Source organism: Diadema antillarum, unplaced genomic scaffold (genome assembly GCF_040938485.1).
Source record: "Diadema antillarum isolate AM-2024a unplaced genomic scaffold, OU_Dant_1.0 seq00000173_RagTag, whole genome shotgun sequence".
NCBI classification, from domain to species: Eukaryota; Metazoa; Echinodermata; class Echinoidea; order Diadematoida; family Diadematidae; genus Diadema; species Diadema antillarum.
The window spans coordinates 517,220-528,363 of record NW_027271242.1 but is presented as its reverse complement, the minus strand read 5'-3'; positions in this window follow the sequence as shown (position 1 = coordinate 528,363).

Here is an 11,144-nt window from a genome sequence, read left to right as displayed (position 1 = left end):
AATACTCTATTTTAACTTCATCTTCTTAGTCATGACGGCACAAGTTAGATACAAATGTATTTCTCAAGGGGACAGAAAAAGAATTATTGGAATATTTGATGATCATAACCTTCACTTCCTGCAACTGGCCGACACACGAAATAAAGCGCTCAACGGCGAGATAAGTTGTGGCCATGCACATGTTGCACTATCTTCGGACTTGAAGAGTCACTAACCACATTAAAGAAAAAAAAAAGTGTTGCCAAAATCTCTGACATGAGTACGGAAATATGAAATGTAATGACGCTTGGAAAACAATAACTGTGCTAAGAAAATAAAGAAAGAAGCAAACCATAGATTATGCGTGCTAAATTGACTGCAAAAGATGTTAAATTGATTGCCAAAATGAATTGGAATGAACGAGAGCAGCATGTCCGTGATCACGTGACTATATCATTCTAAACTGAATGAACGAATAACCAAATGGTGCTTGTTTTACGAATTTCAATTGAAAAAGTGTTAATTAGAATGAGGCTAAAGGTAATTTGAATGCTCCAAAATGAATTTCAATGAAGAGATCATAAAATTGAACTACTGAACATGTCATCTATGGTATATTTTGCTAAATTGAATGCAGCAATTAGGAATTGGACTGACCAAAAGTGCGAAATTGGCCGGGAAAACCTATAGTTGATAGAAGAACGCTTTCTATTTTGAAACCAAAATCATTAATTCTTGTGCAGACGTTTCGATTCTATAGTCATTTTTCCTGAAAAAAAGATATGACAAAGACTGATCACTACTGTTTGTGAGCCACTCAAAAAGGTACAAAATATGCATTCAGTTGTATTCATTCATTTTATCCGTTTTCAGTAGCTATTTTTGACGCACTCGTTATCAGTTTTTACGGCTTCACTATCGCTCAGTCAAGTAGGATATCAGTGCCCAAAGTTACAGATTTTGTAAATCACAAATTATCGTGGAGATCAAAGCGCCTGCATGAAGCTTGATTATCATTGTGTCAAATAAAATTTGAGGTGTTCTTTCTATTGAATAATGTAACGATTTCATTCAGTCGCTCATATCTTTTTAAATAGGAGACAGTTTTGTAGCACTTGGTCTGCCGGGACACCATGTATAATAATATAGGTTCGTTCATATGCATTCGAGTATTTGTAGTGGATGTGAATAGCAAATCTAAGATTGATGTCTTATAAAAAAAAAAAGTGTTACACCGCCACGCTTCGTAAGTGCATTACATATAGGTGGGCTGAAATTAATTTGGTCTAAAATGAAACATAGGCCTATATGCCCATAAATGCACCATAGTTGAAAAAAAATGACTGTTCTACAACCCTAATGAGTCGTGTTATCTTTGTCATTATTGTTCTCATTATTAAAGAATTAAAAAGTGAAGGGAAAATATATTCATTGATAAAGTATAGGCCCAAAAGTGTGTAAAAGAAAATACATGTATCATATTAATTTCTAAATTCATGAAGTGCGCTGATATGGGAAACAGAGTACATTATTATGAAAATAAAACAATACAACATTTTACATTAGCAAAAATGATGAAAATCTTGGTTTATTTTTTTGTCAACTCATCCCAGCCAATCGATATAAAGGTGGACTTCAAGCATTGTACATACAACTCTCAATAAAAAAAAAACTTATTAAGCGAAGCAATAGTGTAACATCTACGTAAATAAAAGTAAAGTAAGTCACTAAGCATCTATGAATCTACGTTACAACTAGTGTTTTAACACGTCAGCGTAAGAAATAGATTTTATATCAACGTAACCAACTTCAACTTTGAAACAGACAAGCTAGCAAAAGAATTCAAGAAACATTCCTCAGTTTATAAGTAAAGTAAATAATCTAGAAAATATCTTTTCACGTTACAGTCATATTGCCAGAATACTGAATTTTTCTCAGTTTCAACTGTGTTTCCTTTCTTTCTTCTGGTATTTTTGTCTGGAGAGTCTAAATTAATTATGGTGCGTTCCCACTGCCGATCAGATCAACTCGATCAATCCCGATCAAGCTTTTTTAGCCTGGTCGGGTTCGCTCGGCATTGGTATTCGGGGTCGATCTACCTTGATCGGCATCATTCCTGCTTCCTTCACGATAATTTTGGACATGTCCAAAATATTCGAGTAGGAAGCCCGAACACCAACAGCTCGGGTAGTGATCGAGAAGAGATCGAGCTGATCGGGAATCGGTCGTATAGAAATCGAGTGTGGTCGGGACGGATTTTCCCCCCGAGCTCAGTTCCCGATCATCTCGAGTTATACTCGAATGCTACACGATTGATTTCAGATCATCTCGATCCAAGATTCGTCAGTTTCATGAATAACTCGACCGCTACACGACCGATACAGGACTGCTATCGATTGATACTCGACTAAACTCGATCATGCTTCGACCAGCACTCGATCAAATACCGAGCACTTTTTGACAGTGGTTGCAGCAGGTGCAAACGTACTTTCTTAGCGCTCATTTGTTGTTCAGGTATTAAGAATAAATATATGCAGTCCTTGGTCACGTTAAAGAGTTAAATGTCGTTAGTATCTTCAGCCACTCCTGGCCCACTGAAGAAAAGAAAAGGGCCACGAAGAGAGAAAAGACAACACACCTTAAACAGCGGACATGGCAGAATTAGACTCTCCAGACAAAAATACCAGAAGAAAGAAAGGAAACACAACTGAAACTGTGACAAATTCGGTATTCTGGCAATATGACTGTAACGTAAAAGGAAATTTTCTACATTATTTACTTAACTTATAAACTGAGAAATGTTGCTTGAATTCTTTTGCTAGCTTGTCTGTTTCAAAGTTGAAGTTGGTTACGTTGATATAAAATCTATTTCTTACGCTGACGTGTTAAAACACTAGTTGTAACGTAGATTCATAGATGCTTAGTGACTTACTTTACTTTTGTTTACGTAGATGTTACACTTTTGCTTCACTTAATAAGGTTTTTTTTTTATTGAGAGTATAAATAAACATTGCCTGAAGTCCATCTTGATATCGATTGGCTGGGATGAGTTGATATAAAAGTAAACAACCAAGATTTTCATCAGTTTTTGCTAGTGTAAAATGTTATATTGTTTTATTTTCATAATAATGTACTCTGTTCCACACATCAGCACACTTCATGAATTTAGAAAGTAATATGATACATGTATTTTCTTTGACACACTCTTGGGCCTATACTTTATCAATGAATACATACATATTTTTCATTCATTTTTTCATCCTTTAATAATGAGAACAATAATGACAAAGATAACACGACTCATTAGGGTTGTAGAACAGTCAAATTTTTTTCAACTCCATATAATGGTGCATTTATGGGCATAATAGGCCTATGTTTCATTTTAGACCAAATTAATTTCAGCCCACCTATATGTAATGCACTTACGAAGCGTGGCGGTGTTACTTTTTTTTTTTTAATGAGACATCAAACTTAGATTTGCTATTCTTCACATCCACTGCAACTATCGAATGCATACTTATGAACGAACCTATTATAATACATGGTGTCCCGGCAGACAGAGTGCTACAAAACTGTCTCTTATTTAAAAAGATATGAGCGACTGAATGAAATCGTTACATTATTCAATAGAAAGACACCTCAAATTTTATTAGACACAATGATAATCAATCTTCGTGCAGGCGCTTTGATCTCCATGAAAATTTGTGATTTACAAAATCTGTAACTTTGGGCGCTGATATCCTTGACTGAGCGATAGTGAAGCCGTAAAAACTGATAACGAATGCGTCAAAGATAGCCACTGAAAACGGATAAAATGAATGAATACCATTTTTGTACCTTTTTGAGTGGCTCACAAACAGTAGTGATCAGTCTTTGTCATCGTTTTTTTCAGGAAAAATGACTTTAGAATCGAAACGCCTGCACAAGAATTGATAATTGTGGTTTCAAAATAGGAAGTGTTCTCCTATCAACTATAGGTTTTCCCGGCCAATTTCGCACTTTTGTCAGTCCAATTCCTAATTGCTGCATTCAATTCATAGCAAAATATACCATAGATGACATGTTCAGTAGTTCAATTTTATGATCTCTTCATTCAAATTCATTTTGGAGCATTCAAATTACCTTTAGCCTCATTCTAATTAACCCCTTTTCAATTGAAACTCGTAAAACAAGCACCATTTGGTTATTCGTTCATTCAGTTTAGAAAGATATAGTCACGTGATCACGGACATGATGCTCTCGTTCATTCCAATTCATTTTTTGGTAATCAATTTAACATCTTTTGCAGTCAATTTAGCACGCATGTTTATGGTTTGCTTCTTTCTTTATTTTCTTAACATAGTTATTGTTTTCCACAAGCGTCATTATATTTCATATTTTTGTACTCATTTCAGAGATTTTGGCAACATTTTGTTTTCTTTAATGTGCTTAGTGACTCTTCAAGTCCGAAGATAGTGCAACATGTGCATGCTGGCCACAACCTATCTCGCTGTTGAGCGCTTTATTCCATGTGTCGGCCAGTTGTAGGAAGTCAAGGTTATGATCATCAAATATTTCTGTAATTCTTTTTCTGTCCCCTTGAAAAATACGTCAGTATCTAACTTGTGCCGTCATGACTGTAAGAAGATGAAGTTAAACTAGAGTATTGGTACAGGTAGGCCTAAAATGCCATGTATGTTCTGATTTCGTAATATGTACTATGATATTTGTGAATGAAAGCCGAATAAAATGATAATAATAATAATAATAATGATGTATGAAAGAAAAGGAGCGTTACAGAACAGCAAACTCGAGTTATATAATATGGTCAAAAATAAGATACTTTTACTGCTTAACAGTGCGTGGATGAAACAATAAGTCACATAGAAATACGCGTTTAAATGACATCACGTTTTCAAAAAAGATATAACATGACGTTAATTTCAATGAACATGTAAGGAAGTTGACTGCCCATAAGCGAAATTGAATGACTGAAATACCCCTTTCGCCAGTGCTAGCGAATTTGAATGACTGAAGAGCACGTGCCAATTTGAATGCCCGTTTTACGAATTCGAAAGGCACATGTGCAAATCTCATTGATCGGAATGCTAAATTGGACGAACAACTTGCAATTTTGAATGACAGAATGTGCAGTGATGAGGATTTTCGCTTAATTGAATGAACGTTTTATCAAATGGACTGACAAAAGTGCGAAATTGGCCGGTAAAACCTATACTAAAGCTATCATTTCTTTCGTTCATTCATGCTTATGCAATTAATAGTCAGTTTTATAGCACTCTTTTAGGCCATATAACCAAACGAATACTGTAACCAATTATTCTTTCACTCGATCACTGTACGAACCTGCCGACCCGTTCAATGCAAGATCTTACACAGATCGAGTCATGTCGAGCTGGGCTAAGAAGTCTAGTAGAAATCGAGTATTGACCGTGTAGCGATCGTGTATTGATTGTGTGTAGATCAGGATGTTCGAATAGAGATCTGTGTGGTTGTCGAGGAGAGATTCTGGAGATGTCGAGAATGGTCGGATGTGGATCGTAAAAGATCGAATAGCGGTCGGGAAGGGATCGTGTTGAAGGACGATCGAGCATTTGGTCGGGATTGCTCTGGTAAAAATAGGTGATCGGGATTGATCTCGCTTGATCGAGACGATCTGATCGGCAGTGGGAACGGGGTATTATCGAGTAAAGAAGGAACCAAAAGGAAAGCAAAAACTTGTACATCGGGACTGAGGATCGGCTGTCGAATCGGGGTACATCTGGGCACATCGGGCACTTTTCGGCTCTCTGGACGGGGGAACAGCGTCATAAGATCGCAGGAGATCGTTCATACAGCGTGCAAGGATCGGATAACACCGGCAACATCGCACTGTCAGCGTAGTTAGATCGTTCTATAAAGCGTAACTGCAGCGGCAGAAATGAATGTCTATTCCCAATCATCGTAATCAAGAGCGTAGCAGGCACGTGTTAGTCGTAAACACAGCATTCTTAGAGCGTTTTAACATCGTACTGTGTCCAGATCTGCTTATGTCTTACGTGATCCTTCCCGATCTGAGTGGAACAGGGGCTGTATGTTAAGATGGTTGATTTTCAGCAGTTTCGAAGCTGATGAGGTATTTCAGAAAAATACACAGATCACTATAATACACCCTATACATATGTATATATATATATATATATATATATATATATATATATATATATAAATACACATTGTATATATATAATCATATCCTACATTCATGAAAGGTTTGCGTGAGTATTTTCAAGAGTCTTGGAGTAAGTTTTGCCATTATGATTGACGAAACCTACTACTACTTTCACTCTTCTTCATGGTCATAGTTATGAAAGACAACATTTCCAAAGCACACGAGCTCTATTTTTTTTTACAACAGATTTTGGAGTCCAATGTTACTTCTAATACCATGAATACAGATCATGCCGATAGGATGTGGATATGAACAGCTTTCACTAATGGCTACACATTAAGAGTATTTCTTATATGGAACCGAATATTGAGTTACGTGATTTATTTGGGTCTACAGAACAGTACAGAACACAAGAAGGAAGTGAACTTATTTGATTCTACGAACGAATACCAAGAAGAGTCATCCATGTCACCACAATCTTGAGAGAGGGTGGTGATAATTTACTGTCCAACGGGACATTGCCATCGTAACGAACGGATTGTGATCTTGTTTGATACTACATGTACTTGTAACGATACTGTTTCAAACACAAACGTGCATCGCGAGATGGGAAAACAAAACAAGTTAACTGCACGAGTTACTGTGGTACCATATGCATACAGGTGTCCCAAATAAGAAATATCAATTCAGGCGAAAAGTTGAGTCACTATGCGCAAATAAAACGAATGACACAAACCAATTTCGTAATTGTAGTATCTAGCACCACATTTATTATTATACTGATTCCTTTCTTTTCGGTATTCTATGAATGCAATTTGTTCATAAAACTTTCTCTATTCACAAGAAACTGGCAAATTTCATAAAAATGTCCACACCAAATTGTGTAAACCCTGTTGGCTTCTCTACACTGTGCATTCACAACGAACACGTATAGTTACAACCGAAGCAAGCGCAACTCGATGTATACAAACAGCTTCCACATCGTCACAAAATAACCGTTATCTTGGCCAACAGATTACATGTGGGGGTAACCTACCACTTACTTCACAACTTCCGGAATAACGCAGGGGCATACGAACTGAGCAATGGATATTAATTATACAAAATAATGATCACTGAATACAATATCATACTAACAGAAAGCGCCTAGCGAGCAGGGAATTTCCATGTTCTTGTCAATCCTTACATTTTTAAAATACACTGCAAAGTATAGAAGTACCCGAGACGACGAGAAAAAAAAAAAATTAACACCCGGTACTCGACCTGTAACACATCACATTTTCCACCGTTCCTTGCTCAAATTCAATTAACAGTCTTGCATGAACTCGTAACGCAAGAGGCATATGCGGGTAGTAGGTATCTTCACTATCTGTGACCAAAAACTACAACATGGTGTAAAAGGTAAAAAAAAAAAATCAACTTTATAAGGACTTGCGTGCCTTGATAATCGCTATCGGGACATTTTGAGTGTCCTTAGACCTATAGAGAATGTTGTGATATCATACAGCCCCAAACTGTATTCAATGCTTGTCACGCAAGAGTTTGCCGTGCAATGATCTTATACTAACGACAAAGTGTGAAGTTGTGCACCTAGGTGCACGAACATTGCGCTGAGCTTTAATATTAAAGATTTAATTTCTTTTTTTTTCTCTAACTTTTTAATGCGTAACCTAATAATAAACCAAGTTTAATGAGGTCAGGAGTAAAATCGCATGTTCAATTGTTCATCACGTCAGACCTGAAAATGGAGATGCTGCATGACTTTGATCTTTGACACTTAAAACCCACTCAAACTGTGCTTCTCATATCAATCAGTGGTGTTGTACAGTCTCCCTGTAAAAACATACACATTTTGTACGATCTACAACAATATGTGCAGCAATGCAGCACTTCGGCATTGCAACAGTGTACAATCGTGTTCGAGTTTTCCATAGTGCTACACCAAAGTGCAGCCATTACGCCTTTTTTTTATAACACCGTGCGCTGCACAGCAACATCTCGCCATCATCTGTACTACATACACGTTTATCTACACAGAAAACGAGGTCATGTTGTTTTATTGCCTCTGCAGAATCATATCATGTCACTCGAAGCTTATGGGAACAAGTACTTTTCCGATTTCCTCTAATACATCCGTTGAAAATAATGTTGCTATGACGCAGACCACGATCAAGTATGAGTGGAACTACATAAGTTTTGAAGGGGAGGTTCATCATAATTATAGATTCCATGGGCCGTGAAACTTTTCCATGCATCATTACAAGCTTTCAATATCGTATACACCGATGTCGTTGTCCACTGATATGCCTAAGGCTATAGGTTGAATTGATAAATCATCTATGCATACAACTGCAAACTGAAGTCATGCTATGTATGGATGAGAACGTACTTTTATCATCTTACAAACAAGCCACAAAAAATGTAAAGCCACTGAATATTTGACAGATAAATTGTACACGCAAAGAATGAAAAGTATCTGCTATTCTGGTAGACTTTGCCATATTGGCAACTACCAACGACACTAAATGCAGTCATTGCGGTGAAAAAACACCTGCTATTTATAGTTGATCCTCATAAATTCTACATTGAGTTCCCGTTGTCTGTCATGATTCAAACTTTATTATATTGTGCTAAGTTATCAAAATAGGGAGCTTTAGATATTCGCGACGCGGACGTTCATTCAGAGGGGAAAAATCGCTTATCAAAAATCAATATCGCGTCGTGTGCACTGTCACTACGCGTTCTGGGCCATTTTGCGTCCGCTCAACTCACGACGCAAAAAGCTACTTGACGCACTGATCATAATGGAGGCGCCATAAATGTACCTCTTCGCGTAATCTAAAGCTACTTCGTAATACGACGCAGGGAGAGAGGAGAACGGCCAACGCATTCGTCGTTTAACCCTAAAAGGGCGGGGGGGGGGGGGTTAAATCAACCCCCTTCGACATTTTCTGCGACCATTCTGCCGCGCGAACTTTTTTTGACCGCGCCGCTCGCTGACTTTTTACTTTCAAGTCTCGCACACCTTTTGACACCATTTTCGCCAAAATCGGACATACCCTTCTACGACGCTGCACGACCTTTTATACATGCATGTCAGACCAAAAATGGCTCTAAAACGTGATTTTGTGTACAGAGTCTACGCACATAAAGTTTTCTCACCTTATTCAAAAATATATAATTATTTTCACTTTCAATGACTGAATTCAATTAATTTTAGCATAATTAAGCTTAAAATAGGTTCTGTTAAAATTTTGAAAAAGGTGGGAAAAAAAGAAATACATACGAAATTCATAAAACAACAGAATACATAGGAAATTAATTTCGATATCAGATTTTTTTTCAAGTACATTGTTACGAATGCTACGAGGAAAAATGTCACTAAAAATTACGATTCCATTAGCTTTATTTTCTGAATTAGAGCAAAATTTATGAATTCAAATTTTTTCTTTTATAGTTTGGTAGATTACTCGACAGGTAATGTATGTGCCAATTTTCAGGGCGATTGCGCGATCGACGACCGAGATCTGGGGGAGGGGGTTGAATCAACCCTCCCCTGGCCACAGAACAGGCGAAAAAGCCCGGCCTGGTTAGGGTTAAACGTCCGCGTCGCAAATCTAAAGCTCCCTAATATTAGCGGCAGCGGCAGCGGCAGTGGCAGCAGCGGTATCGTGGTGCTATATGCTGGCCACTGTGACGTGCCAAAGTGCACAGGGCTGTAGAATCATTCAGCATGTGCTGGCAACAGGTGCCAATAGACTAAGACTTCTTCAGATAGGCCCACTGGTGATGAAATGTGACAAGACTGTTGCTCATGATAATAAATACAACACTAGTAGTCTCAAATTGTGTTGGGGGAAGAATACAAAAATGGCTCACTTTCATCATATTCTGGAAGTTTCTTCAAGACATGTACTAAAATGCTTTGTTACACCATGGCTGTAAAATGATAACAAAATATGGAATGCCTTTCACATGCATATACTAATGCAGATATTCTAAAAATCAATCATAATACATTGGACCAAACAGCATGCACGGTAGCACAGGTAGCATGGAATGATGATAATTACAATAATAAAATACATGACAAATTCACACATTGAAATTTCAGATCTGTGTATAATACATATAACAAATATTTACATTGCTATCTTGATTGACATATGAAGAAAAGAAAGTATTAAAATTTAAGAGATATGTAGCATACACAGTCTATCTTTGTTCTGAAATTTCTCCCAATTGTGGCCTTCCCACAGTATTTTTTTTTTTTTTTTTTGTTGCTGCATAGGATAACTTTGATCAGCTTTCAAAGCACAGAAATACTGAAGGATTTTTGCTCTGAAAATTAAATCTTTAATGGTTTCTTTTTAATGAACATATGAGACAAAGCTACAAAAACAAAAGAAACTTCCTCGATTTATTAGATTAAATTATCATAACCAGGACAACAAATGAGGAATGTAGCAGCCTTGATTCTTAGTACTGATGTTCTCAACATTAATGTCAACTTTTATTCATCAATGGAGTTGTGTAAGACAAAAATGTTCTCTAGAGTGGGATGTCATGCTAGCTGAGAAACTAATCATGCATGAAGATTTATAAACCAAAGACAGAAGTCTTTAATGTCTTCATTGCATTCTGTCACCACTTACTTTGTATGAAATATGATTGACTGATGTTGCCATGGCAACTGCCATGTGCTTCTCCTCATTTTTTTGCCATTCACAGCCCTACACGCCATGACGACAACATTGTTCAATCACTCACTAAAGGAATAACATTTGGAGAAAGCAGCGTCCAATATTCGTGCCGGTACACCAAGGCTGCGGTGGACTGAAATTTCAGAGTGCTGCCTCCTGGCATAGAATGGGATAAGGCTGACTTTATGTCAGCATACATTACCTAGTATGCATGTGAGGTGTTACATTCATGTTATGCAGTATTTACTTCTGTTCATCTATATTATCATTAAACAGAAAGAAGAGTGAATGGTACTGTAAAACATGATATATTC